This window comes from Mirounga angustirostris, unplaced genomic scaffold, assembly GCF_029215605.1.
Source record: "Mirounga angustirostris isolate CCGP_5_RB_7025 unplaced genomic scaffold, mMirAng1.0.hap1 SCAF_4, whole genome shotgun sequence".
Lineage (NCBI taxonomy): Eukaryota > Metazoa > Chordata > Mammalia > Carnivora > Phocidae > Mirounga > Mirounga angustirostris.
In genome coordinates, this window is record NW_026991712.1 from 169,662,639 (window position 1) to 169,674,775 (window position 12,137).

Genomic DNA, 12,137 nt, shown 5'->3' on the forward strand with positions numbered 1-12,137 from the left:
GCTGGAGGAATTTTAAAGATTGCTGCAGGCAGGAGGGTCTCTGGAACCCCGTGGAGCGGGCAGTCATGCAGAAGTAATCCTATCGCCGCCTGCCTGGAGGAGTGGAGGGGAGAGGGGGCAGGGAGGGGAAGGATGGAGCCCCTGCCCCAGCCAGCTGTGGAGGGCGCCAAGGACCCCAGGGGCCTTCCCTGAGGAGGCACCTTGTCTTCTCCATGCCACTGTGGCATGTGCCCCCTGGAGGCACAGCGCCACAGCTGGTGCTCAGCTCCAAGCTCTGGGTATTATAAATAATGCAGCTCAGAGGTGTGGGCCAGCGCAGCCCCCGGTCACCTTGGGTCGCCCAGTGTGGCGTCTGCAGCTGGCAGTCCTGTGGCAGAGCCCCTCTCCCTTCCAGCCTGCTCCTCCTCTTTTGCTGTGTGAGCTTGGGCCAGAGGCCCAGCCTCTCTGGGCCAGGGCCGGGGCAGAGGAGTGTGGAAGAACCCAGAAAGGCCTGTCCTTTTGTCCCACCCCCTGGCCCTCACAGGTTAGCTGGTAGCTGGCTCAGCCAATCCAGGCTGGGGAGGGCTGGCCCGCTCTATCGGGGCCTCACCCATTCTGGCGCCTCCATTTTGCAGATGGAGTCACCGAGTCCAGAGAGGGAAGGATGGCCAAGGCCAGCCAGCTGATGAACCCCTCCTTCCTGCCCCATTCTGCTGTCACTCAGGCTCTTCTCAGCCTCAGCTCAGCTAAGAGCAGGGCCTGGGGGGGAGGGGGGAGGGTGGGCGGGGGATGTTTGGGAAAGTGGTTGCGGCTGAGAGGTTGCCATGGCGATGCTGCAGGATGCCGAGCTGAAGTGGGGGTCCTACAGGGTCTCTGGGGCCCCCAGCTCCACACCCCTGTGGTCTTTTCCTCCCCATCTCCTGTCCCCCACCCAGATGCCTGTCAGGCGGCTTCGGTGACAGGCCGGGTGGGTGACAGGTGGTGCAGGTGATGGGCTGGGTGGGTGATGAGCTGGGTGGGTGACAGGTGGTGCGGGTGCGAGGCAGGCAGGTGACAAGCTGGGTGGTGACGGGCCCTGCTGATGACAGGCAGGGGGTGTGGTTGGCGAGGATGCCGTCTCCTGGCCGGTGGCCTGTTGCAGCCCCCCACCCTCATGCGTGTGCACACACATAGACTCTGGGCACAGAGCTTGGGGCTAAGATACTAATGAGGTTTATTACATGTGGAGGGGCAGGTGCCCAAGCTCACTAATGAGAGGCCTTTAACAAATAGGGGAGACAGCTGGGGGCTTCGAGGAATTTGGCTGGCCCTCCTGAGCTGAGGCCCTGGGGGTCCCAATCTGGCTGGAGGATGGCTCATTCTCCAGCCAGGTTGGGACCCCTCCTCCCCTCCCGCGAGGCTGCTTGGGTTTATGTTAGTGCTACCATGATCCTGATAGTTACCATCATTCAAGCATTTGATCCGATGCACCAAACGCTTACGTGCATTTTCTCATTTCAACTCAACCAGTTACTGGAGGGAGGCCCTATTACCCATTCTACAGATGCAGAAACTGAGGCTGAGAGAAGGCAAGGGACTTAACGTGGTTTCTGGTGCAGCTGGAATTTTAATTCAGGTCTTTCTGTCCCCAGAGAACATGCCCTTAACGACCCTACCAGTAAAACTCAGGTCTTGGTCCAGACTCAGACCCTCTTTTAGGGCCTCAGTTTTGCTCTTTTGGAAAATGGATGTGTGGTGGAGGGGTAATCACCATAAGCTCATCAGCTCTGACTTGGGTGGCTTCGGGGACTCCCCGAGCTAGCTGCCCCAGTCTCACCCCATGTGGCCCAGATTCTGGACTGGAGAGAGGGCAGGGCTAAGCGGTGAGGGAGCTGAGCTGAAGAGGGGACACCTGGGATGTGTGAGCCACTTCCTGCGTCATGCGGTGGGGAGGCTGAGGCCTGGAGAGGAGCAGCAACCGCCCAAGGTCACACACCCTGTGAGCTGGAGGGCCCCCGTGGGATCCTAGGTCTCCTGGCCTCTTGAAAGGGTGGGGCTGGGTGTGGTGCCTTGGCTGGGAGGCTGCCTCCTCCTGGGCCCCACCCACCAGCCTTAGCTTCCTCCCTGGAGCTTGTGAGCCCCCAGCTCCTAGGAGGGTGTAGGGGGCTGTTGGCGGCCTCTTTAGGGCCATGCCCCCTCCCCATCAATCTGGGTCCCTAGTGTCAGTTGAGCCCCTCCCTTTGGAACCCATTGGGGTGGAAACTCCCTGGCAACAGCTGATGGATGGGTTAGGGCCCTGACATTGGCCTGGGGCCACAGCATGACCCTGGAGGGACCAGGCTGGGGCTGGGGGCTTGGAGGGGAATTTAAGAGAGAAGAATTAGGCTCATAAATCTTGGAGCAACTCAGTTCTCCTCCTCCTCGACCTTAATCTCTTACCAAACCTGCTCTCCAGCTGTACATCCAAGGCTGGGGGTTGGGGGATTCCACCTTCCCATTCCTTTTACCCTCCAACTGATGCTCAGCCCCTCCTGAAACCATACCCCCAGTAGGGAAGAAAGAGTTGCAGCCAACCCTGCTGTTGGGCAGGATTAAGACCTTGTGTGTCCATACTGATGGATTTGGCCTCTGATTCATAGTGGCAGGTAGGGCAGAGGGCTTCAGTGCCTCAGTTTCCCCAGCCTTGAGTTTGAAGTCCTCTCTTGGTGCCTGTCCACTCAATCAGGAAGGAGCATTAAGACCGAGAGGGATTTTGCAGTTGCAGGACACATGGCCCTGTCCTCAGAAGCCCCAGTCTGAGATGAGAAGCACAGCCCTGGCCTTGGGAGCCCTCAAACCCAGAGGTGAGGTCTAGAACCCAGGCTGGGCGTGTGCTGAGGTTCAGGTGGGGAGTGGGTGGTGCTGGGTGGCTGTCCTGTGACGGCCTTCTGAAGCAAAGGCTGTGGCGAGGGGGAGGCCAGAGGATGGGGAGTGGTTTGCCTAGGGGCTTGGAGAGCCCTCTTTGGTTGGTGGGGGAGCCTGGAAGTGTCTGGCTTTCCCACAGCCTTGGGCAGCAATAAACTGGAGTTCTGGGGGCCCTCCTGGCTCCCCAGGGAACCCACTGCTGCCTGGCCCTGGGGACCCAGGCGTCCTGGCGGGTGAGGGCGGGTCTCCAGCAGGCGCCCTGCCAAACCCCGCAGCCTGCTCACCAGGAATCTTGTTGCTGAGAGATGGAAAATCCCGGCCGGGCCTGCAGCTCATCCCTCCCCTCCGGGAGGAGGAGGGGCCCAAAGATTCCTTCCTGCATTTCCCCCCTCCCATTTGGGGCAGGGCTCTCCTTGGTAGTGGGTGGGGCTGGGGGGCCCAGGACAGGCCTCTAAGGCTCTCAGTCACATGTCCTGGAGTCCAGCCCAGCCCAGCCCAGCCCGCAGTGGGCACCAGGGCACTCTGGAGGCAGAATGGGCCTGGTGTGGCTGAGGAGAGGTGGGGGTGGAGTGCTGAAGCCAGAGGGGGCCTGGATGGGGGCTGAGCCTGGCCCTGGCCCCACTGGCTCCCCCAGGGCGGAGGGTGAAGAGTTGGTTCTCTCCTTGGACAGGAAGACGAATGATCCCATTATGGGAGCGTGATTTTATTCCACGTGTCACGGAGTCTGAGATTAACTTGCTCACCAGTCTGTGACAAACCCCTCACACCCAACACACACACACACACGCACGGAGACACACATATCCTTGGTCTCACGAACGCACATCCCACAGGCACAGATAAACATTTCCATGATACAACACACAGCAGAGTCTCACATACAGAGACACAAGAAAACACACACACTTAGATCTAGACCCACAGCCTCAAAAGCATAACACTCCCTCACACCAAGGCCACACAGACCCACGGCGACAAAAAGGCAGTCCCGGGGGATGCTTGCAGCCCTACTTCGACAGGCACAGAGGAAGGACGCACAGTGCCCCGTAGACACAGATAAACTTAGACACACACGAACCCAGACACAGTCACGCGGCCAGGCGTAGACCACCAGCCGCACACGCGGAGACAAAGACAGGCAGGGACACTCGGCCGGCGGTGCTCACACAAGCACAGATGTGCACCCCCGGCCACAGACAAAGACAGATAAATGCCCAGAGGTTTTGCTGTGGACAGATGTAGGGAGCACGCACATCTGGGCCTCCTCAACCTCCTTGCCCGGGGACATGGTAATCTGGCGCCTGGGGCTCCGGGGGGGGGGCGGGGGGGATCTCTGAGGAATCTCTCGGTCCGAGCCCCCCACCCTGGGCCCGGGGCCAGCCCCCACCTCTGGCACAGGGCCCGTGGCCGCGGCCGTGGCAGCCACACCCTCAGTAGAGCCGCGCCATCTCTTACCCTGCCCGCCCGTTGGACACACACAGGCACACCGTCTCCCCCTGCCCAGGCTTACAGCACCCCCCCCCGCCCACGCAGAGTTTCTCACTCGCACCCCCCCCCTCAGGTGTCCCCTTCTTGCTCGTTGGCTTTCTCCGGCACTCCGCGCCCTCCAGCCCGAGCACACATGCACGAGCTCGAGCCCCTACACCCACAACCCTCATGACACACAGCGCCACCAACACGGCACAGAGGCTCCCCTTCCCCCGCACCCTCGCCCTCTCACACGGACCCCCACAAGCGCCCATGCGTGCACTCCTTTACATCCTCACCTCCTCTCGCACAGACTCATTCACAAGCGTGACACACACACACTCCCCGACACACACCCTCACCACCTTCTCACATGCGAGCGTGCGCGCACACACTTTCAGAGCCTCCCTCACACCGTCGCTCTCCTTCCTCCGTCTCTCACAAACACTCCCTCTGCCAAGACTGTGGCTCTGCTGCAGAGCAGCCCCTGACAGTGTTTGTCACTGTTCCCCACTATGGCCTTGGCCTTCCTGGCCTCCGTCCCTTCCCCTCCACCTCCAGCCCTGGACACTGTGGCCTTGTATTCTTCTGTCATTGCCCGGTTTAGCCAACAATTGCACACGGAGCATTCAGTCAGCAGTGCTGATTGAGCCCTGATTATCGGTTAAGCATTGGGGGCACTGGTGACAGAGGTCCTTCCCTCATAGAGCTCTCAGTTTTGTGACCAGTCTGTGTGTTGCTGATCTCACCTGATGAAATTTTGAGGTAACCCTTGATCTTGTACGTTGAGGGATGTGTAGGAACTCACAGGAGGAAAAAGAGAGGGGAGGTGTTCCCGACAGAGGGAACAGCGTATGCAAAGCCTGGAAGTAAATCAAGGTATGGTATGGCAGGAACACGGGGCGGTGTTGAGCCTAGAGGAGAAGCAGCATAGAGGCCAGATGTCCCAGACTTTAGATGCCTTGCTCACAGGTTTGGATTTTGTCTAGTGGGCCACAAGGACTCATGGGAAGTCTTTAGGGACAAGACAAGGTGGGGAGAGACTAGAGGCAGGGAGGCTAGTTGGGAGGCTTGAGGAGTCCAGATGGGAGATGATGGTGGTCTGATCTAGAAAAGGCAAGTGGGATGGAAGAGTAGACTCATTGAGGAGCAAGGACCGGTGACATCCCAGTTCTAGAGCTGTGACCTCAGGAAGGTCCCGCAACCTCTAAGCTGGGCCCATCAGGCGAGGATGGGGCAGTACAGGAGCTGGGCTGGTAGAAAATGCCCAGTCAGTGATAGCCACTGTTGTCCGTAGCAGTAGGGCGTGGGGGACACCAAATGAGGAGGCGATTTCGTGAGCACCTACTGCGTGCTAGTACCTAGTACTGTGCCAGGGGCTGGGGCCCAGAGGTGAGGTGGCCTGCGGCTCTGGGTAGTTCACATACCTGATAACCACAGGAGACAGGGGAGGGCTGAGCATGGGGGTGGAGGCAAAGCACCCTGGAAGATTACAGGAGGATGAGGCAGCACCCAGCAGGGTCTGGGTGGCTCGTGGAGGAACTGGCGTTGAGCCAGACCCTGAAGAGGCTGGTTGAACTTGGGCAGGCAGAGGTGGAGGGAGGAGCTTCAGGTTGAGGGAACCAAGTGGACAACAGCCTGAGGGCAGGCCAAGGAGTCTAATCCTTGTGTGAGACATAAGACTGGGGAGTCTTGGGGTGGGATTATGGAGGAGAGGCCTTGGTGGCCAGGCTGCGGGGTGGTCAGCATGGGGTTCATTTGTGGTGGTGACGTGGAATGGGCCCATGAGAGACTCTGCTCCAGGCTCTGCTGCTAAGCCATTGGGTGACCTCAAACAAATGCCTGTCCCTCCTTGGTCTCAGTTTCCCCATCTGTGTGATGAGGTGATCAGTCTTGTACTGGAGGGGATTTCTGGTATCCCGTCTCAGGGGTTGGCCTAGTCAGCTTTGTAGGGCATTTCTGCGCCTCAGCAGCGCTTTCTTCCTGAGCATTCTGAGCGAAAGAAAGGAGCAAATCGAGGGGTTCTCCAGACAGATTTGGGGCTCTCTGAGTGAGGGGCCAGGAGCTTAGCATGGAAAAGAGGCGTTTTTGCCAGGATCTGACTCCGAGTCCCAGAGGTAACCTAGAAGAGAAGGCCAAGGTCCCTCTTCCCTCCTGCCCTGACCTGCGCAGTGATAGATGTGGGCCCTGTGCCCAGGAGGGCACAGTGCCCAATCCCTGGCCCAAGGGGTGTCAGGACCCTTCCTGCCCACTAAGGGAGGAGCAGGGCTGGAATTCAGGAATGTGGCCCAGGGCTTGGAATCCCCTGGGGCTGAGGAGCCAGGAGGCCCATCTCAGGGTGGTGGAGGCAGGTAAATGCCTGTGGGTTCTGCCATTGATATTTGGGGTTGCCAGGAGTTGTGGTATAAGGCAGGTTCTGGTGACACCTGCCCCGCCCCCCCCCCAGTGCCCTGGATCCTAGCTGCAAGGGGCCCTTTAAGCATCTCACCTGTGAGGTGGGGCTGGTAGAGAATTAATTTCCTGTGCTATTTTAATTTTGCTGTATTTAATTTGCTGTTTATTTTAATTAATTAACGGCGGGTAATCGTCTATCCTAACTTGCTGCCGCAGGCTCCTCTTACCTCTTAGGGGTGGAAGGCCAGGCCAGGTGATTGCTCAGTTAGAGATGGGGGGGAGGGGGAGCCCTGGAGGCGCGTCCCTTTTCCCCTTTGCCCTTCTCAACCCTGGGGTCTTCTCCACTCTGCCTGACTCTCCTCCAAAGGGCCCTCCCTTCCCTCCCTCACTTGTGGTCCCTCCTACTCCTCCCTCCCCTCTCCCCAGTATGGCTTCAGGGCTCCCTTTGCAGTAACTTGGTGAAGAGAGGCCTGACACAAGGCCCCTGCCCCCCCCCCAAGCAAATAGATTTTAATGTCATAGTGTGGTGGTTTAAAGGATAGGGAGCTTGGCTTGCAACCCAAGCAGTATTTAGGGGCTGGTTGGGGAAACTTTCAAAGAGGGGATCTGCTTTTTTAATGGCAGGCCCCTTGCCCACTCCAGTGCCCAAACAGTACACCCATCAGGCCTGTAGGATGCTAGCATGTCCACCCCGCTGTGAACACATCTTTGGCATGTTTTCAGCTATTGGTTAATCTCTAGGATGGACTCTCTAGGGGAGGATGATCCCCCGTAGAGATGAGGAAATGAGGCTCAGAAAGGCTAAGTGACTTGCCCAGGGTCACACAGCAACTAGAAGCAGGGCCTGGATTCTGGCTGCATAGAAAGAGTTAACAGTTGGAGGGAGGGGAGGGGAAGTGGCTTGGGGATTAGGGTAGGGGGTATTAGGACCAGGAACTGGGGTCCTCTGGCTTTGGAGGCTGTGGGGAGAGGAGGAGTGGGTCCTTGCCACAAGGGGCTTCCCGAGGTATGAGGTCTCAGCTACCTGCTCCAGTTTCCTTGTGTGTCTTCAGTTGTCTGTTTGGAACTGGGGTTTGCTTTGTCACTCGCACTGTACCCTACCAGGGGGACCCTTCCATGGCTAGTTGGAACCCTACTTTTATTTAACAAACACTTACATAGCATTTACCATGTTCCAGGCACTCTTCTAGCTTTATAGGTAGATATTCATTTAATCACCTAGCAGCCCTATTATTATCATTCTTATCTTGCATAGCAGAAAACCCAGGCTTAGAAAGGTTAAGTAACTTGCCCAAGGTCCCACAGCTCGTACCTGGTGGACAGCCTTTGAACTTGGAACACTGGGATCCAGAGTCCTTGTTCTGAACTACCATACTGCCCTGCCCCCCCCCACACACACACCTGCTGTAGGTGGGAGATAGGAGCCCTGAATTCCCTGGAGATATGGCAACTTGGGGGAGCCTCTAGCCTAAGTTTAAAGGGAGATCCAGCCCCACCCTCACCAACCCCAAGTCTGCTAAGACCTGTTCTGTGGTGGAAGCAGTCAGAACGTCAGGGTGGGCCTGGCTGGTAGATTCAGATCAGCTATTGGGAAGCCTCCTGTGGGGCCTGGATCACTTGCTGCAGTGCTGGCTGGGGTGGGGGGACGACAGTGAAGGTGGGCCTCAGACTGCACCCTCAGAGACTTCTTCTGGAAGTTTTCTGACTGGAAAAACAAGGCAGGTGTGTCTGAATAGCTACCCACAGTTGTATAAGACAACAGGGGAAAAACATCACAAAACGTGATGCAGAGGAAAAGAGTTTTGAGCTTTAAATCCTGTTACTTGACACCTTCCTGAGCCTCAGTTTCCCCATTGGTCCAGGGGAAATAAACATGGCATTGACTGGAGGATTTTATGAGGCTCACATGAGATAAAGTATGAAGGGTTTGACCTCAGGAGTGGGGGCTTGGTGAACATCCATCTAGATGCTAAGGTCCAACTTCTGGAGAAGGAAAGGGTCCCACCCCTGCGGCTGCCATTGGAGCAGAGCAAGATGGGAACAATAAGGATGAGGAAGGCTTTGAGAGTCTCACCTTTGGAGTCGGGCTGCTTGGGTTTAAGTCCCAGACATGCTGAGTCATTTACCCTCTCTGGGTGTTGATTTCCCTGTCTGTAAAATGGGTATTATAATTGCGCCCCCCCCCCCCGCATTGGGTGTTGTGAGTATTAAACTAGTTAATTCATGTATTCAGTAAGCAATATTGAGCACCTACTAGGTGCCAAACATATTGCTACTCACTGCAAATAATAAGTGGTCAATACATGTTAGCAATCTTATTGTTATCATCATTCATATTGGGGGTGGCTGTTTAGAGAGGGGGCTGAGGCTTTTAGAACAGGGATGAGTGACACAATAAAATGCTATAGAAGTAGTAAGAGGCTGATTTATTACTGAACGCTTACTATGTTCCAGGCGCATTAGCTCCTGAAGCACGTACTTGTATTGTCCCCATTTTGTAGGTAGGAAACAAGTTCAAAGAGGTGTAGCGACCTGCCCAGAGAAACACAGCTAGTAAGGGGTAGAGCTGGAGATTGAGAGACTCAGAAGCCAGGCTCTTAATCACAAAGCTATAAACCTACTTAAGAGATGTGTAGGGTGGAGGCAGTGATCCAGCAGAGGAAGGAGGGAGAAACCTTGCCTGGAGAGGGATAGAAGTGAATGAGGCCTCCAAATGCGGGAAACAGTGAAGGAATGGACCAAGTCAGCATATGATCCGCCAGTGGTTTTTCCCAGCAGTAAACAAGGTATGAGCTCAGGGAAGGGAGCAAGTGAAGACCAGAAGAGGCCGACCGGAAGACGTGGGTCTTGAGAAATGGGCACAATGGAAAGAAATGGGAAGCCAGCTCAGTCCAGGTGGAGTACACTGTATGGAGCAAAGGCCCTGAGGTGAGGATGAGCAGCTTGGCTTAGGGCTGAGAAGTGGAGGAAATGGCTAAGAGAGGTCAGAATGAGGGTTCGGAGGACTCATGGCCTCAGGGGCAGAAGGAGAGTGACAGCCCCAGGGAAATAGGGAGGGTGACAGATTCAAGAGGCTTAGCTAATGTAGAAATAGAAATAACCCCCCATCTGGACAGGAAATAGAGCATAGTGATCAAGAGGGCAGGTTTTGGAGTCAAATCCTAGCCGGGCTGCTTCCTACCGTGTGATCAGGGCAAGTCATTGAGGTCTCATTTTCAAAAATGAGGAGTAATGAAAGTACCCATCTGAGATGGAATGATCGTGAGAAGTGGTTAGCACAGTGCCTGGCACATGGGGAGCACTCGATTCATTCATTTATTCATTCATTCGTTCCTCAACTACCAAGTGCACACTCAGTGGCAGGTACTTTTTCTAGGGCGCACAGTGGAGAACAAAGTAGATAAAAATCCCTGCCCTCAAGGAGCTGACACTTAGGAGGGTGAAACAACACAAAAAGAAGCAAAATACATGGTGTGTGAGATGTTGCTAAGTACCAAGGAGAAAAATGAAGGCGGGAAAGGGCTTGGGGAGGGCCAGGGTTGTGGGGTGATTGCAGTTTTAAATAAACTTATAAATGAAGGTTATTGTTAGTATTGTTCTTAAGCAGGTTTTAGTCAAAAAAGTACCTTCCAGGGTGCCTGGGTGGCTCAGTCATTGGGCGTCTGCCTTCGGCTCGGGTCATGGTCTCGGGGTCCTGGGATCGAGCCCCGCATCGGGCTCCCTGCTTGGCGGGAAGCCTGCTTCTCCCTCTCCCACTCCCCCTGCTTGTGTTCCCTCTCTCACTATGTCTCTCTCTGTCAAATAAATGAATAAAATCTTTAAGAAAAAAAAAAAAAGTACCTTCCAACCTATAAGGCATTTTTCCCTCATAAGAATCACTCAAGGTGTTAGGTGTTGCTGTCCCCATTTTATAGATGAGGACGTTGAGGTTCAAAGAGAAGAATCTGACCCAGGAGTCATAACTCTGAGGACAGTGCTGACTCCCTAGGACTCCCAGTGACAAGGGAGTGTTATTCCTGAAACTCTAGAGGACAGAAGGCTTAACGGGGGAGGATATGAGCAGTGGCTGAGGTGGGTCAGTGTCCAGGGATGGAGCTGAGCTGGAGAGCAGGGGCAGAGGCCTGCTTCCTGGAGCCAGAGCTGTGGGCAGCATACCCCGGTGTGGCCTGAGCAGGGTGAGTTCAGAGAGTGGCTGACCCAGGGGCAACCCTGAGGGCAGAGCGGGGGCAGCCGGCCAGGCCTGAGACACTGTGTGATTGAGCAAAGCGGCAGAATCTGTCCAGAACTGAGTGAGTGTGTGGGTGGTATGGAGACTGTGGGGAGGGGGTGAGAGGAGAGGAAGAAGTCAGCTCCACTGGGCGCCTGGGTGGCTCAGTTGGTTAAGCGACTGCCTTCGGCTCAGGTCATGATCCTGGAGTCCCGGGGTCGAGTCCCCGCATCGGGCTCCCTGCTCAGCAGGGGGTCTGCTTCTCCCTCTGCCCTCTTCCCTCTCGTGCTCTCTGTCTCTCATTCTCTCTCTCTCAAATAAAAAAAAAAAAAAAAAGAAGAAGTCAGCTCCACTGACCAGACAAGAGGCCACAGCGAGGAGGAGGTTGGCGGGGGCCAGGGCCGGCCGTGAAGGCGCTTGCATGTCAGGCAAAAGACCTCGGCGGCAGTAGGGAGCCATTACAGGTTTTGGACATTGTGTCGTGAGAATGAGACTGAGGAAGGCGAAGGTGGCACAAGGTGGAGGAGGCTCAGTGGAGGCATTTTGGAGGTGGGGAGCCCACTGGGGCACCATCATAGCTGAGCAGGCGAGAAATGGCCAGGTCAGATTGGAGACAGCTTGGACCAGCGGACAGAGGTGTCTGGGAGATAAATTCCTGGCCTATAGCATTCTGAGGTCTGCCTCACATTTTCTGAGGGGCCCTCGGCTAGTCCTTTCCCATCTGTGTGCCCCTGTCTCCCCATTTGGATTGAACTAAAGACCCCTTTTTGCTTTTCTAAACATTTTTTTTTTAAGATTTTATTTATTTATTTGTCGGAGAAACACAGTGAGAGAGGGAACACAGCAGGGGGAGGGGGAGAGGGAGAAGCAGGCCTCCCGCCGAGCAGGGAGCCCGATGCGGGGCTCGATCCCAGGACCCTGGGATCATGACCTGAGCCAAAGGCAGATGCTCAACGACTGAGCCACCCAGGCGCCCCTCTTTTCTAAACATTTGAGCTAAGGATCCATTTTGAGAAGATGATGGGCCTTCTCTTCAGAAAAATACAAAAACAAATTTTGGTTAAAATCCTGTAATGTTTACAAACCTCCCAAAGTCCTTCCATGGAACCAAACTAGATGATAAATAGTAATAAAAATAGCAACTAGCATTAAATGCTTATTACGGGCCAGGGGCTGGGCAAAGTGATATACATCATGGTCTTATTAA

At 55.5% G+C, this 12,137-nt stretch overlaps 1 protein-coding gene across 14 annotated transcripts in view; it reads left to right on the plus strand.

Annotated features, from left to right (window-relative positions):
• AHDC1 (AT-hook DNA binding motif containing 1) overlaps window positions 1-12,137 on the plus strand; it is a 66,138-nt gene that overhangs the window by 10,712 nt on the left and 43,289 nt on the right. Inside the window, exon 1 of one of the 14 annotated variants that reach the window (XM_054513047.2) lies at window positions 2,684-2,801. The exons of the other annotated variants lie outside the window; for them this stretch is intronic. The gene's annotated coding sequence lies outside the window, so the exon portion shown is untranslated. Of the gene's footprint in view, window positions 1-2,683; window positions 2,802-12,137 lie in introns of those variants that run through there. 14 annotated transcript variants of the gene reach the window in all.